This window comes from Ambystoma mexicanum, chromosome 2q (assembly GCF_040938575.1).
Source record: "Ambystoma mexicanum isolate Mex_15411 chromosome 2q, UKY_AmexF1_1, whole genome shotgun sequence".
In the NCBI taxonomy this organism is placed as follows: domain Eukaryota; kingdom Metazoa; phylum Chordata; class Amphibia; order Caudata; family Ambystomatidae; genus Ambystoma; species Ambystoma mexicanum.
In genome coordinates, this window is record NC_090924.1 from 645,946,390 (window position 1) to 645,963,943 (window position 17,554).

Genomic DNA, 17,554 nt, shown 5'->3' on the forward strand with positions numbered 1-17,554 from the left:
TGGTGGAAGGGTCCCTTCCAATGGCACTCTCGAGAATTTCAATAGCGACGGAATGCTCCAACAACGAGGTTTTTAGCATTATCAAAACCGCAGTGAGGAGCAGTGATTGGAGGGAGGTGCTGCGCAACAACTCGCGCCGACAAGAGGAGGCCCAGAGAGACCTCCAGGCACTCTGGAAAGTGAGAGATGAACTCTCCATCTCAGACGATGGGCTGATACTCAGAGGGCGACAAATCGTCATTCCACGGGCACTGAGGACAAGGGTGCTCGAACTGGCCCACATTGGTCATCAGGGGGTCGTCAAAACGAAGGCACGGCTAAGACCCAAAGTCTGGTTCCCGGATTTGGAGGGGAGAGTGGAGAGCTTCGTGAGGAGATGTTTAGCTTGCCAGGCGGCGACCCCAGGAGACAGAGCCCCACCGATAAGATCGATGGAGCGCAGTAACAAGCCATGGGGGACCGTTCACGTGGACTTCGGTTCGACTGGTCGTGGCATGTACTTTCTGGTAGCCGTCGACCAATGGTCCAGATACCCCGAGGTGGAAGTGGTGGAGTCGACGGCGACGGAGTTCACGACGAAGGCGTTGGACAAAATGTTCGCCATACACGGATTCCCGGACCTACTGTGCTCAGACAACGGGCAGCCAGTTCGCAATCTACCTCCGAGAAAGGGGGATCCAGCATCGCAGAGTGTCCCCACTCTGGCCGCGAGCCAACGGTGAGGCCGAAAGAATGATGTGGACCCTCAACAAGGTTCTAAGGATTTCCGCCAGTGGCGGTGAAGACCTGGAGAGAAAACTAGTGGATTTCTACGAGAATATCGCACAACGCCCCACCAGTCCACGGGAGTGGCTCCCGCCGAAGCACTGTTCGGACGATGCCCGAGGGGAATGTTACCGGAAGAGGAGGGCCGTCTGCCAGGAATGATCAATGACGAGGGAGTCCAGGAAGAACGACCCAGGCGCAACGAGAAAGAAAGTGAACGGAGGGGTCTGCAGGAAAAGGAGGTGCGAGTAGGGGACGCGGTGCTGGTCAGGAACCGGCACCCTGAAGGGAAGCTGTCCCTACCATTTGAGCCGCGCCCGTGGAAGGTAACGCATGTGAAAGGCACGATGGTGACGGCGGCCTGCGACCGAGGAACAGTCACGCGCAACCGATCTTTCTTCAAAAGATTCGAGATGCCCGCTGAGAACGGGGCTCCGGAGGAATCCGTGGGTCGGGAGGAGCCACCTGGAGATCAGGGGGGTGAGCAAGCCAGGGGCCCCACAGACTCTGAACCGGGGTGTCCCACACCACCCACTACCTCGCCAAGGTACCCAGTCCGCCGTGAGCGGAGGCTACCGGGGCATCTCAAGGACTACGTCCTGGACTCAGGTGACTGAGCTGAGAATGTGAGGTGAGACTTAAAGTTGATAATGCGACCGCTCATACGGTCGCAAGTTGTGCAGGGGTATGCACACCCCGAAGGTTTACACTGTTTTGGTTAAAGTTAAAAAGGGATGTGACGTCCCAGTTTGTGGTAGCGCGCATGCGTGGGCCTCGTTGTGACCCGCGCATGCGCAGCAGGAATAAACTGCGTCCGTGCGGCAGTTGCTGCCGGGACGCGTAGCGAGCAACATCGCGTCCCGTGTCCTCTTTGTATGCATGCGTGGGGCCACACACAACACCAAACTCGTATCTTCTGCGACAAGGAAACAACGACTTACCTCCTGGTCAAGGCCCAACCTTAATTGCGAAAGCTGACCAGGAATTAACATTTGTGGTGATACAGATACTGTGGGCGATATCGGATTTTTTTATGCTCTGGTTCCGGGTGGCGCTTTCGTTTACTTTTGTATTTCTCTCCCACAGTTCTGTTCACCAATTCCGGGTGTATGAACGAAATCTGTGCAAATTGAAATCCTTCTAAAAAATGCAGAAAGGCACGGGTGGGGGTCGAACCCACGATCTTCGGTTTACGAGACCGACGCCTTACCACTTGGCCACCGCGCCTCTATAGCACTGCTCCTTCCAAACGTTCTTTTCTGACGCAACATCCGGATCTTTTCATTTCACAATTCTAGTCAGCGGCTGCAGCGCTTTCTTTCACAGGCGATTTTCGTCTTTCGCTGTTTTTCATGACTTCGACGTGGCAGCTTAGCCAGACCTGGTCTGCTTTCCCAACCTGGGGCGATATTAGCAGATTGCCGTTCTCGTTTGCTCTTCATTCCAGTCTACTCTATAAACGTGTCCTTTCCTAATTTTTTTTTTGCCCCGTGAGGAAAACATCGTGCATTATTTTCAGTGTTCTCAGTGGGGTAAGAAACTGAGGGGGGGGGTCATTTGGGGGCGTGGATTGCATGATGGGCGGGGTCTAATACTTGATGGGCGTGGTCCATTTCTTAACTGGTCAGCAGCACAGAATTTCCACTGGAGCATTTTTTGGGTGTTTTCCATGACACACTGGTGAACAGTGAAATATGTGCCTAACCCCCTTCTGCCGTGGAATTCTAACTGGCCTCCACTCAATGGTAGTTGTTTATACATGTACAGCCATCTGCCAGATTGCCCCCTTCCTCTTCCTGCCTGGCATACCCCAGGCTCTGTTTGTTCAGGGCTCTGTCCTAAGCACCCTTGTGCACACTGCTCAGACAAGGTCAAGCTTCCTGGGAACTCTTGTGCGTAATAAGGCGGAATGATGACAAATCTTATTTTCTTTATATGAACCCTGATGCCAAATTATTCACAGTACTAAATCCGGTGCCATAGGTAAGTCATTCCAAAATGACGCAAAGCTGCGCACCCTTTTATTAGGGCTGGCCAGGCTGGGACTGTCTTTAACTTCCTCTTGTAACCCTCATGAGGGGTGCCAGAGGAAGTTACACTTTACAAAAGCTATGCACTTCCTGCAGCAGGCAGCTGTGACTGGCAGACGTGTCAGCCAGCCACAGCGTCACTAAAACAGTTTGCGCAACGCTGTGACTGGTTGACAATTCTGCCAGTCACAGCTGTTGCCTGTTGCCTGACTCATACATGGTGACGGCCGGCGGTCTCATTTCCCGTTGCGGCTGTGTCGGCATGATAACCCGCCGTGGATTGGTGGGACGGGGGCCTCGGTATGGCCCCGGCTCAGTCCCACTTTTTGGAGACTGGTGGGGCCCAGCTCCGGCTGGCCCCAGCCCCCTTAAAGCACTGATTATCTTGACAAGTAACATTCAGATTGTCTGCTTTACAGAGATGTGAAGAGATTGGCAGTTTTTACATTTAAAAGAATATCGGCTTAATTAAAAATCCACTGATTTGGACATTTTCCCTCGGCATGAGCGGGGGTTGAATCCACGATCTTCGGTTTATGAAACCGGCATTGGGCAGATTTGCACCAAATTTGTGTCAGGGGCAGACGCTTGGACCCAAAAGCGTGCTTTAGTAAATTTGGTAAATTGTAAATTTGGTGACAATCCATCTAGTACTTTCCTTTAAAACGACCAAAAAATATGTCTGAATAAATTAGTGATATCTATGTCCGCTCCGCGGTCACATTTCCCTGTTCGCTCCGCGGACATGATACCAATTGGCCAGGGGGGGTGGCGTCATCACCGCGGACATGCGACGTGTGCGCTGATTGGCTACAACGAGCCGTGATGTACGTCAGAATGTGTGGATGCGCCCGACATCTTGGATCTGAAGACATCGCGCTACTTACCACAGGCGAAATGCTGTTTTCGAAACTGTTTTGCTCTCCTATAGTGCGTGGGGAGGATCACAGAGTAAGAGACGGATGAAATACTGTACTTGTTTGGCCGGCAATTGTGTATTATATATTCTGCATTGACGCCTTCTTCAGGATGTTTGTACGTGGAGAAAATGAGGGATCTAATAAGGCTACTATTTGAGTCTGTGCTGTGTACAGGCACCTTGAAAATTTTCGCAGGACACACGTGGCGTTAGTGACCATTAATTTTGAGTGTATTTCCCAATTACATTACATTTTCCTATGGGTGTGTTATTCCTTAGTACACCACCATGGTCGTGACATGCTGCAGTGGTTGTGGACAGGCACCTTGAAAATGTTTGCAGGACACGCGTGGCGTTAGTGACCATTAATTTTAAGTGTATTTCCCTATTATATTACAGTTTGCTATGGGTGTGTTATTGCTTAGTACGCCACCATGGTCGTGATATGCTGCAGTGTTTGTGGCCAGAGCCTATAGAACCTGCATTGGCGTCTTCTTCAGGATGTTTGTACGTGCAGAAAATGAAGGATCTTATAAGGCTACTATATGAGTCCGTGCTGTGTACAGGCACCTTGAAAATTCTCGCAGGACACGCGTGGCGTTAGTGACCATTAATCTTGAGTGTATTTCCCAATTACATTACATTTTCCTATGGGTGTGTTATTCCTTAGTACACCACCATGGTCGTGACATGCTGCAGTGGTTGTGGACAGGCCCTAGAGTCTTGGATGCATGGCCGTAGGCCGAAGGTCATATTTCCAAGACTGTAGGCCCTGCCCACAACCACCGCTGCATGTCACGAACATGGCTACATGTGTAGTATTCATTATCACTTACATGGTTGAGGGGAGAGTGTACAGTGTTGGGTGCATGGCCAAAGGCCATGCACCCATCAAGAAAGTTATAAGCACTGCAGTTATAAGCCAGTGCACATCAACACATTGCAATAATATCTATGTACAAACAGGTAGGAGTGCAGTGTCTGGCGAGAATAAGTGAAGCATAGCACACCTATCAATACACCCGTACTGCTGTACATCACTGAGGTGATTGTGGGCAGGATGTAGAGGTTTACTTCCATGGCTGCAGCACGTAACCCATATATCATTGTCGTAAAAGCCTAGGCCCTGCCCAGAAACATCACTTCATATTACTGCAGTGCATACACTCGTCCTATACGTTAGCATGTCAGATGGTTCTGGGGAGGGTGTACAGTGTTGGCTGCATGGCCGAAGCCCATGCACCCAGTAACAACCTTGTTAGCGGTGGAGGCATAAGCCATTGTAAAATGTTCGTAGAACACACGTGGCGTTAGTGACCATTAATTTTGAGTGTATTTCCCAATTACATTACATTTTCCTATGGGTGTGTTATTCCTTAGTACGCCACCATGGTCGTGACATGCTGCAGTGGTTGTGGACAGGGCCTAGAGTCTTGGATGCATGGCCATAGGCCATATTTCCAATACTGTAGGGCCTGCCCACAACCACTGCTGCATGTCACGACCATGGCTACACGTGTAGTATTCATTATCGCTTACATGGTTGAGGGGAGAGTGTACAGTGTTGGGTGCATGGCCAAAGGGCATGCACCCTACAAGAAAGTTATAAGCACTGCAGTTATAAGCCAGTGCACATCAACACATTGCAATAATATCTATGTACAAACAGGTAGGAGTGCAGTGTCTGGCGAGAATAAGTGAAGCATAGCACACCTATCAATACACCCGTACTGCTGTACATCACTGAGGTGATTGTGGGCAGGATGTAGAGGTTTACTTCCATGGCTGCAGCACGTAACCCATATATCATTGTCGAAAAACCCTAGGCCCTGCCCAGAAACATCACTTCATATTACTGCAGTGCATACACTCGTCCTATACGTTAGCATGTCAGATGGTTCTGGGGAGGGTGTACAGTGTTGGCTGCATGGCCGAAGCCCATGCACCCAGTAACAACCTTGTTAGCGGTGGAGGCATAAGCCATTGTAAAATGTTCGCAGAACACGCGTGGCGTTAGTGGCCATTAATTTTGAGTGTATTTCCCAATTACATTACATTTTCCTATGGGTGTGTTATTCCTTAGTACGCCACCATGGTCGTGACATGCTGCAGTGGTTGTGGACAGGGCCTAGAGTCTTGGATGCATGGCCATAGGCCATATTTCCAATACTGTAGGGCCTGCCCACAACCACTGCTGCATGTCACGACCATGGCTACACGTGTAGTATTCATTATCGCTTACATGGTTGAGGGGAGAGTGTACAGTCTTGGATGCATGGCCATAGGCCATATTTCCAATACTGTAGGGCCTGCCCACAACCACTGCTGCATGTCACGACCATGGCTACACGTGTAGTATTCATTATCGCTTACATGGTTGAGGGGAGAGTGTACAGTGTTGGGTGCATGGCCAAAGGGCATGCACCCTACAAGAAAGTTATAAGCACTGGAGTTATAAGCCAGTGCACATCAACACATTGCAATAATATCTATGTACAAACAGGTAGGAGTGCAGTGTCTGGCCAGAATAAGTGAAGCATAGCACACCTATCAATACACCCGTACTACTGTGCATCACTGAGGTGATTGTGGGCAGGATGTAGAGTTTTGCTTCCATGGCTGCAGCACGTAGCCCATACATCATTGTCGTAAAACCTTAGGCCCTGCCCAGAAACACCACTTCATATTACTGCAGTGCATACACTCGTCCTATATGTTAGCATGTCAGATGGTTCTGGGGAGGGTGTACAGTGTTGGCTGCATGGCCGAAGCCCATGCACCCAGTAACGACCTTGTTAGCGGTGGAGGCATAAGCCATTGTAAAATGTTCGCAGAACACGCGTGGCGTTAGTGACCATTAATTTTGAGTGTATTTCCCAATTACATTACATTTTCCTATGGGTGTGTTATTCCTTAGTACGCCACCATGGTCGTGACATGCTGCAGTGGTTGTGGGCAGGGCCTAGAGTCTTGGATGCATGGCTGTAGGCCGTAGGCCGAAGGCCATATTTCCAAGACTGTAGGGCCTACCCACAACCACTGCTGCATGTCACGACCATGGCTACATGTGTAGTATTCATTATCGCTTACATGGTTGAGGGGAGAGCGTACAGTGTTGGGTGCATGGCCAAAGGGCATGCACCCTACAAGAAAGTTATAAGCACTGGAGTTATAAGCCAGTGCACATCAACACATTGCAATAATATCTATGTACAAACAGGTAGGAGTGCAGTGTCTGGCGAGAATAAGTGAAGCATAGCACACCTATCAATGCACCCGTACTGCTGTACATCACTGAGGTGATTGTGGGAAGGATGTAGAGGTTTACTTCCATGGCTGCAGCACGTAACCCATAGATCATTGTCGTAAAACCCTAGGCCCTGCCCAGAAACATCACTTCATATTACTGCAGTGCATACACTCGTCCTATACGTTAGCATGTCAGATGGTTCTGGGGAAGGTGTACAGTGTTGGCTGCATGGCCGAAGCCCATGCACCCAGTAACGACCTTGTTAGCGGTGGAGGCATAAGCCATTGTAAAATGTTCGCAGAACACGCGTGGCGTTAGTGACCATTAATTTTGAGTGTATTTCCCAATTACATTACATTTTCCTATGGGTGTGTTATTCCTTAGTACGCCACCATGGTCGTGACATGCTGCAGTGGTTGTGGACAGGGCCTAGAGTCTTGGATGCATTGCCGTAGGCCGTAGACCAAAGGCCATATTTCCAAGACTGTAGGGCCTGCCCACAACCACTGCTGCATGTCACGACCATGGCTACACGTGTAGTATTCATTATCGCTTACATGGTTGAGGGGAGAGTGTACAGTGTTGGGTGCATGGCCAAAGGGCATGCACCCTACAAGAAAGTTATAAGCACTGGAGTTATAAGCCAGTGCACATCAACACATTGCAATAATATCTATGTACAAACAGGTAGGAGTGCAGTGTCTGGCCAGAATAAGTGAAGCATAGCACACCTATCAATACAGCCGTACTACTGTGCATCATTGAGGTGATTGTGGGCAGGATGTAGAGTTTTGCTTCCATGGCTGCAGCACGTAGCCCATACATCATTGTCGTAAAACCTTAGGCCCTGCCCAGAAACACCACTTCATATTACTGCAGTGCATACACTCGTCCTATAGGTTAGCATGTCAGATGGTTTTGGGGAGGGTGTACAGTGTTGGCTGCATGGCCGAAGCCCATGCACCCAGTAACGACCTTGTTAGCGGTGGAGGCATAAGCCATTGTACACGTATACATTCAAAAGTACGTGGACATATATCTTAACCTCTAGGTCCTGGCGGCACCCACTGCAGCACATTCAAGAGGGACGTTACTGACTGTGTTGCTATGGTGGAGTGGCTGTTTCCATGGAAAGAACTGTTTTTGGCTGCCTTATAACTGTCATACCCTTGGACTAATCGTTGCCAAAGTTTGGAAAAAAAATATATTGCCTACTCTGACTTTGGTTGGAAAGTTTGGTCATGCTTGGTGCAGGGAGGCGAAGGTTATGAAGGGAAGGGGTTTTCAAAATGTCTTTTTTCCCCTTACACTGAACAGGGGGAAAAGGTTGTGCTCACGACCTAGTGGTTCTTTCCCAGATTGTTTGCAAAATAGCGTGCAGTAAGGTACCTTTGTTCAGTGGCCCCCTCTCTTCTAATGTTTTCGTGTGCGCGGATACCGCCAGAAACAGCTCCAAAACAAGACAGCATTATAATTCTCACACTCAAGTAATAGTATTTCACAAGGTGACATTTCAGGGAGCCCAATGAGCTGTGGCAGCACAAAGTGAAAAAGTGCAGTTTTCTTCTCTGCAAAATTATAAGTTTAAATGGACGTTCATGCTCACTGCACCACGACCAATAGCGTGTGAATTAAAAGTGTTTTGCACTAATATTTCCCTCAGATTGGCCTCTACAGTTTTGAGAACTAAGGCTATCATCTGCACTGTTTGCTTGAAACAGCACTTCTGAAGCTGTATGGGAGTACAAGTTGTTATAATTACATTTCATTATGTTGCTTCAAAGCAAGAATGTATTTGCCTTCTGAGTGAAGGCCACACAAGTTGCTTTTTTTGGGTGACCGCTCAGTACGCCCGCGCATCAGAGTGAAAGTAAAGGGGCAATTGTTTTTTGACCTTGAGCCCAAAACAAACTTGCGCGCTATTCACAGAATGAAAGGGTAAAAAAAAAATCCAATTGATAAGGTTATGTATTAAAAAGTTTGTAAGTGACATGCTTATCAGTCAAGGAAGATTCTTTGCTGCAAACACATTTGTGACTGACTTGCCGAAAAAGAATGGAGGCTGTAAATATTTTGTAAATTTACTTTGGCCCACTGTACAGCAATCCGTGCTTTATTTTTACATAACTGCCCATCTAATTGTGCTAATATACTTTTCTGCCCTTGTACAATTTTCCTGTAATGTTGCAGAGTGCACACGTTGCTCATTTGCAGGGTATGACTGCACTCAACCTTTTTTACTATTTATGTTCCTAATTTGAAACGCTTAGTTTATCCACATAGGTTTGTGTATAACTTTGCACGTTTTTTTGGTCTTCTTTGAAATGACGAGACATAATTTTTAAAAATGTCTCCACTCTTTTTTGTTTCATACCTACTTTATCGTCTTTCTGTGTACTTGACATTTTATTTTCTCTTACGGCGCATGCAAAATCTCGCCGTTTCCAACCTCCACCTATAGGTACATTTGGACATTAGTAACATATTACTAAAATGTCAAATTTGAGCACATACTTTTGTGTACCACTTTGCACAGTTTCGATTTGATCTTTTAAAAACTTTTGGTACAGGTTGGTTACTGACACTTATTTTTTGTAACTTTTCCCGATTAGGTATATTTTGCCGTTCTGTGCGTGCCATGGTTTCCAAATCCCGAGTGAAGGCTTCTTCGGACGGCAAATACAACTGCTGGTGAGCAGTTGCCTGTCCATAACAATAATATGGAATGACACTGTAAGCCCGCTTTGTCTGTTCGCTGAACTCGTTATTTGGAGCAACGTAACATCATTTATGGTGCTGTAGGCTGTACATCATGATGATTTTTGGGAAATAACTGTGGAAACAAAGCGACTGCTTCAACGAAGACCCCAAAATGCTTGTTTGCGCAAAAAATACAGCCTCCTTATCATCAAAGTTTGCAATGCCTCCCTAACCAGCATTGTAATCATTGCATTGCTTATGCGATTATTCCGATGGTCTCTGCAAGTTTGTTATTAAATAAATCTGGTTTGTAACCTGTAAAATGGTCACATGTTCTTTAACATTCCTCTGTTTTATTTGCAAATGTAATTTATTAGCTTGTACGTCGCTGAATGTTTATTTACAGGTTCTGCGTCACGCCACGTCCTCGTGCTTTTTGCAACCTACAATGGAAAGGGAAGAGGGCCTATGTATGCAATAACCGCCTTCCCTTTCTATGGCGGCCATCTTGAAAGAGGATTTTCTTTTGTGATCCTTACTGCCAAAGTCGCCTGGGATTACAACAAGTGCACATCCTTTTTAGTAGCACACATTACTGCATTCGTAATTTAGACTATTGCTGGCAAAGATTATTGTGCCTATGTACTTTACAGAGAAATAAGGAGTGCGTGAAGTGTATTCAAGTTTTTTTTTTGTCAATTATACTGTGAAAGGTCATTGTTAACCCATTATTAACTTTGTTTACGGGTATCTTTATTTTTTGCTACGGCAGGCAATAAGGTAATATGGGACCGGCATTGAGCAAAAAGGCATCAAACGGTAATATGAGTGATTGTATGTGTGGCAACAATTTTTTTCCATCTGTTATGTGCTAGATAGCAACACAGTTTCTTATGCTTTTGCATTACACCACTGCTGCTGTTTCTTAAGGAGGAAGGTGTTATACGAGGCGTCACGAGAGCTTGAGTTACCTTTCTTTCCTGGAGAGCGCTGAGTTGAGGCTGCCAGTATGTCGATGAATCACAGCCGAGGAAAGTGCAACGCTAGGAACCGACCCAACCCCCTCCTGACGATAAACGACAGGATGGAACTGAATCAGCTCCCAACGCCACGAGGAGCTCTTCTCTGTATTAACGTGACGTTGGGACAGTGTAACCACTGACAGAGAAGGCCAAGCTGAGTCCAGTATGGTGTTCCAGAAACGGGTCTTCAGTGCTCCGATGGAGATTATTGGCACTGGTACCGGCAGGGCACAACACAAAAGAAGAGAGTAGGAGGGAGGAGCAACCCACCCAGGGGAGGATCACTCCAAGAAGTAAGAGCAGGGCAAGATAGTAGCCCAGACTGGCCAGCAAAAACCCAGCAACCGAATCAGGGGGCAGGCAAGGGCTAAGGAGCAGGGCAGAGGGCAGGAAGGACTGGGACCCAAGGGAGGAAGCAAGTAAGCAGGCGAGGTCTGGCAAGCAGAAACAGGAAGGGGACTGGAGGCAGAGACAAGCAGGGCTCCAGCAGCATACACACGGAAAACCACGTTGAGACGCATGTTCCCGTGTATGCAGAGCCTCTTTATAGTCCGGGGCCAAAGCGAGGCCTGGAACGCAAGCTCCCGCTACTGCGCATGCACAGAACGTCGGATACTGACGATCCGCGCATGCGCAGAACATTCAAGATGGCCGCGCCCATGGAGCCGGCCCGGACCGCGGGACGTCGCGAGGAAAGACGCCAGCGCAGATACAGTCTCCATGAGGGAGACCTCCGCGGCCGAGGAACCGGGACCCCAGAACAGGTAAGTGGTGCGCGTGCGCGCAGCGTGACACCATACCCCCTCCCGGACAACCCAGGGGCACCAGGCTTCCAGGGATAGCGGAGGTAGAAGTCCCGAACCAAGCGAGGGGCATGCACAGAGGAACGAGGCTCCCAAGTGCGGTCACAAGCTGGATAGCCCTTCCAACCAACCAGAAATTGCAGCACCCCGCGCCTGATCCGGGAATCACAAATCTCCTGCACCCCAAACTCAGGAACACCCTTAACCAAGACCGGGGCAGGACGGGAACAGGGACGCCCCAAAACATCAGGTACACAGGGTTTCAGAAGCGAGACATGAAAAACAGGATGGATCCGCCAAGAAGGCGGCAGGGACAGACGAAAGGCAACAGGAGAAATCCGCCCAATGATGCGAAATGGGCCAAAAAAGCGGGGAGCCAGTTTCACGGGCAAATTGCGAACCGGTAACTTCTTGGAGGAGAGCCATACCTTATCACCAACCCGAAGGTCGGGCTCAGGCCTCTGCCGTTTATCGGCCTGGTCCTTCATGCGTGCTTGTGCCACTGCTAGGGTACTGGCCGCTAGACAATGCTGGTCGTGGATAAGAGATACCATGGCATCAGCCGACGGAACTGCACTGGGAGGCGTAGGACGAACAGGTAGCAACTTGGGGTGCAAGCCGACAGAACAAAAAAAAGGGCTGAGTCCTGTAGCAGAATGGACAGCATTGTTGTAAGCCACTTCAGCGGTGTCCAACCAACCTGACCAGTTGTCTTGAGTGGCATTTGCGTAACATCGTAGGTACTGCTCAAGGGTTTGATTGGTACGCTCGGTTTGCCCGTTGGTTTGGGGATGATAACCAGAACTCAAAGCTCGCTGGATATCCAAATGACGACACAGTTGATCCCAAAAAGAAGAAATATACTTAGACGGTATATTCATGGAGGAAACGTTGCGCCATCTGAGAGGCAGTGGGCAGTTTAGGAAAAGGAACGAAATGAGCCAACTTGGAGAAACAGTCTACCACCACCATAATGCAAGTATGCCCACCCGAGAGTGGTAGTTCGACTATAAAGTCCGTGGCAATAGTATGCCATGGGTATGGTGGTGTAGGTGTTGGCTGCAGAAGGCCAAGAGGTTTCTTGCGAGGTATCTTGGTTTGAGCGCATACCGGGCAGGAATCCACGTATTGTTTAACCTGCTTGGCCCATCCGGGCCACCAGAATTGCCGTGCAACCAGTTCTTGAGTGGTTTTGACCCCACGATGACCACAAACAACGGAGTCATGATTATTTTGTAGGACAATCCTCTGAAGGTCCCATGTGGGAACGTACAGGCGATCCTTAAAGAACAAGCAACCGTTTCGTTCACTGACATCAGTACGTTGCAGTATTTGAGACCTGGAGGGATCCATCTGAGTGGCATCTAGTAGTTGATGAAGCCAAGGAGTCAACATCGACAGGAAATGCTTCGAGGCAATCAAGGGTTCTGGGCTCTTGGCTCTTTCGATGTCATTCTCCAAAGAACGAGACAGGGCGTCGGCCTTTATATTCTGTGAACAAGGTATGTATGTCACCACGAAATCAAACTGAGAGAAGAAAAAGGCCCAACGAGCATGCCGGGAGGTTCTGCATTGCAAGGAACGTAAGAATTGAAGGTTACGGTGATCCGTGCGTACTTCCACCTAATATCTACCTCCCAGCAAGTGATGGCGCCATTCCTCGAAGGCTGCTTTTATTGCTAGAAGTTCCTTCTCGATGACAGCGTAGTTTCTTTCGCTGGGTGTTAGCTTCCGTGAGAAGTATGCCACAGGATGTTCAGTCTCCGTGTCCGGATCATGCTGTTATAAGACCGCACCAATTGCAAAGTCTGAAGCATCTGTTTCGACTACAAACGGTCTTTCATCGTCCGGGTGTTTCAGAATTGGAGCCGTAGTAAAGGATTTCTTCAAATCTTGAAAAGCCGCTTCAGCCAGAGAATCCCAGAAAAAAGGAACCTTATTGCTAGTCAGGCGAGTTAGCATGGTGGTTAGGTGAGAGAAATTAGATATGAAGCGTCGATAGAAGTTTGCGAAGCCCAGGAATCGTTGAAGTGACTTTATGTCATGGGGCTGCTTCCATTCCTGTATGGCTTGTAGCTTCGTGGGGTCCATCCGTACTCCCGTGCTGTTGATAACATAGCCCAGAAACTCTAAGCTTTCCTGATGAAACTGACACTTTTCAACCTTGGCGTACAGATGGTTGGCGGCTAATCTTCGTAGCACTTCCTGAACGTGTGTGACGTGATCCATGCGAGTAGAGGAAAAAACCAGTATATCGTCCAGATATACCCACACTGAAACTCCAACAAGGTCCGAAAAGACAACATCCATGAATCGCTGGAAGACGGCCGGGGCGTTGCAAAGTCCAAAGGGCATTACCCTATACTCGTAGTGTCCAAAGGGAGTCTTGAAGGCCGTCTTCCACTCATCACCCTCTTTTATCCGCACCAAGTGGTAAGCCCCTCTTAAATCCAACTTGGTGAAGATCCGGGCAGACTTTAGAAACTCAATGATGTTTCGGATGAGTGGTAGGGGGTACCTGTCCTTGCACGTGATCTCATTCAATTGCCGGTAATCGATACAAGGGCGCAAAGTACCCTCCTTCTTCTTGACAAAGAACAGCGGAAAACCCGCAGGGGATTTAGACGGTACAATGTAGCCCTTACCAAGGCACTCCTGAATGTATTCATGTAGGACCCCCTTTTCTGTTTGCGTCAAGGAGTAAACCTTGCCATGGGGAATTACTGCATCTGGTAGAATGTCAATGGAGCAGTCGAAATGCCTGTGTGGCGGTAGCGGAATGCCCTCTGGTTTAGAAAACACTTTAAGGAATCCAGCATATTCCGGCGGGACAGGGTGAGTGACACATAGACAATCAAAGGTGGTCGTAAGGGCTGGGGACCCCACTGACCCCAAAGCAGCTGGAAAGGTTTCAAGAAGATGACATTCCCGAGGACAACGGGAAGTGGTAAAGACCAGGGTTCTGGAAGTCCAATTGACCTGAGGGTCGTGATAGAGCAGCCATGGTAGACCGAGTACCACCGGAAAAGAGGGAGACTTGATGACGTCTAATGAAATCCGTTCAAGATGCCCTTCCACTGATAGCCATAGTGGATCGGAATGTTGGCACACCGGGCCAGAAGACAAGAGGGTACCATCGATCACCTCTACCACCGCAGGCTGTTCCTTGCGGTGCAACTGGATCCCGTTAGATGCTGCAAACGAGGCATCGATGTAATTACCCGATGCACCACAATCCAAAAGGGCCCGGGTCTTCATGCATTTCCCTTGCCAGGCGATACCTACTTCTAAGACCAATAGAGGTACTGAATGCATCGGAGGAAGGTCTGATCCAAAAGGACGGCCCGCCGCTGCCTTCTCACCATACAGCGGGCCCGCTAGTTTTCCTGTTTCTTCAAAGGACGTAGCGGACAGGTGCTTAAATAATGTCCGGGACCTCCACAGTACAAACACAGGTTTTGCCGGCGCCTTCTCTTCCTTTCCGCTTCAGACAATGGTCCACGAATGGCTCCCAGTTGCATAGGTTCGGGTCCCACGTCGGTAGCGGTAGTCGATCCTGGAGGATGTACCGAGGGCCCCGGATGGTATCGGTCTGTTCGGCGACGTTCACTTCGTCTTTCGGCCAACCTGTGATCAATGCGGAGGACCTGTTCCAACAATGCGGGTAATGTTTCTGGCTCAGGAATATGTAGCAATTCGTCCTTGTACTCATCTCGCAATCCACGGCGGAACAACGTTTTCTGAGTGATTTCAGGCCATTGGGAGTCAGTTGCTAGCTGTCGGAACCGACTAATGTAGTTTATGATGTCTCCAGATCCCTGTTTAATGTCCATTAGCTGATTCTGGGCCATGGCTGCCAAATTTGGTGGCTTGAAGACATCCAGGAAGGCCTTCTCAAAGGCAGCAAAATCCCCTAACAAGGGGCTGTTGGAGGAAACCAGGGGAGCGGCCCGGGCAAGAGCATTGCCAGTCAGATTTAAAAGAATGTAACCAATCTTTGCCTTGTCTAAGTTGAAATGACTCGATCGAAACTGAAAATGGATCCTACAATGGGTACAAAACTCCGCTACTTGACGTGGATCACCATCGAACTTCATGGGGGTTGTGTAGGCCATGGTATTCTCGGGTTGTGGAGGAACATTCACACCCCGCTCCATCGCCTGACAGAGGGTGTCGTTCTCCTGGCGAAGGGCAGACATCTCAAGGCGCATGGCTCGCATTTCATCACGTACTTCCCGCAGGTCATCCATGTCGAGACTGGTGGATAGGCGTCTCAATCTGTTATACGAGGCGTCACGAGAGCTTGAGTTACCTTTCTTTCCTGGAGAGCGCTGAGTTGAGGCTGCCAGTATGTCGATGAATCACAGCCGAGGAAAGTGCAACGCTAGGTACCGACCCAACCCCCTCCTGACGATAAACGACAGGATGGAACTGAATCAGCTCCCAACGCCACGAGGAGCTCTTCTCTGTATTAACGTGACGTTGGGACAGTGTAACCACTGACAGAGAAGGCCAAGCTGAGTCCAGTATGGTGTTCCAGAAACGGGTCTTCAGTGCTCCGATGGAGATTATTGGCACTGGTACCGGCAGGGCACAACACAAGCAGGAGGAGGCAGGGTACCAGCAGGGCACAACACAAAAGAAGAGAGTAGGAGGGAGGAGCAACCCACCCAGGGGAGGATCACTCCAAGAAGTAAGAGCAGGGCAAGATAGTAGCCCAGACTGGCCAGCAAAAACCCAGCAACCGAATCAGGGGGCAGGCAAGGGCTAAGAAGCAGGGCAGAGGGCAGGAAGGACTGGGACCCAAGGGAGGAAGCAAGTAAGCAGGCGAGGTCTGGCAAGCAGAAACAGGAAGGGGACTGGAGGCAGAGACAAGCAGGGCTCCAGCAGCGTACACACGGAAAACCACGTTGAGACGCATGTTCCCGTGTATGCAGAGCCTCTTTATAGTCCGGGGCCAAAGCGAGGCCTGGAACGCAAGCTCCCGCTACTGCGCATGCGCAGAACATCGGATACTGACGATCCGCGCATGCGCAGAACATTCAAGATGGCCGCGCCCATGGAGCCGGCCCGGACCACGGGACGTCGCGAGGAAAGACGCCAGCGCGGATACAGTCTCCATGAGGGAGACCTCCGCGGCCGAGGAACCGGGACCCCAGAACAGGTAAGTGGTGCGCGTGCGCGCAGCGTGACAGAAGGCTGCATTTAGCTGATGTCTTTTTCAGATAAGTACAACTTTCCCTACCAATATATAATGTGTAGTGCATTCGCAGTCGCTGCATACCAGTACGTGTTGGCATTGTTTAAGGCAAATGTTAAAGGTATACGTTCCTACATGAATATATTTCCACATTGCCCAACAGGCATACTTCGTTCAGGTAAGTGTGTACTGCTTCTGGGACATGTCACGGTGCTGTACGACAGTATATTTTCATGTGGCATTCTTCGGAAACTATGGGCCTCATTACACGGAAGGCGGTGAACCATGGCGCTATTAGCGCCATGGTTCATGCCGGTAAAATACCGGCACCGCCTTGGTGGAAAGGGGAATTACCGCCCCATTCCAAGGTTGGTGGGGCGGTAATTCCCCCTTCCACCATTGCCCTTCCCCATTCCCATTTGTGCCCCATAGGGCTCTATGGGAATGGGGAAGGTGCTAATTACGGTACCGCAAATTGCCGTACCGTAATTAGCTCCACTGGTCCCTTTGCGGGTTGGTTTTTAACGCCTGCAAAAAGCAGGTGTTAAATTCCCCAACCCGCAAAGGGACCTCGTAGTAAGGCGGTAAGGATTTACCGGTACCGGTAAAATACCGGTACTGGTAAACCCTTACCGCCTACCGTGTAATGAGGCCCTATATGTTGTTAACCAAAAGACCCTTCCTAAAGGAACCTTTTGGTTATGTTGCACTACTGAAAATCTGTGCCATGCAGTACAACATTTTTTTCTTAGGTACACCTTATATGTAAATTGTACTACTAAAAACCTGTACAATTCACTAAAAAAAAACTTTGTTGAGGGGACGTTATGGTTAAGTTGCCCTAACAAAGACCTGTACACTTCAC

The 17,554-nt window shown here is 49.1% G+C and overlaps 1 non-coding gene across 1 annotated transcript; it reads right to left on the bottom strand.

Annotated features, from left to right (window-relative positions):
• Nucleotides 1-1,920: 1,920 nt before the first annotated feature.
• TRNAT-CGU (transfer RNA threonine (anticodon CGU)) lies at nt 1,921-1,992 on the bottom strand. The gene has a single exon. It is a non-coding gene; the product is annotated as a tRNA-Thr (tRNA).
• Between the last annotated feature and the right edge of the window lie 15,562 nt (nt 1,993-17,554).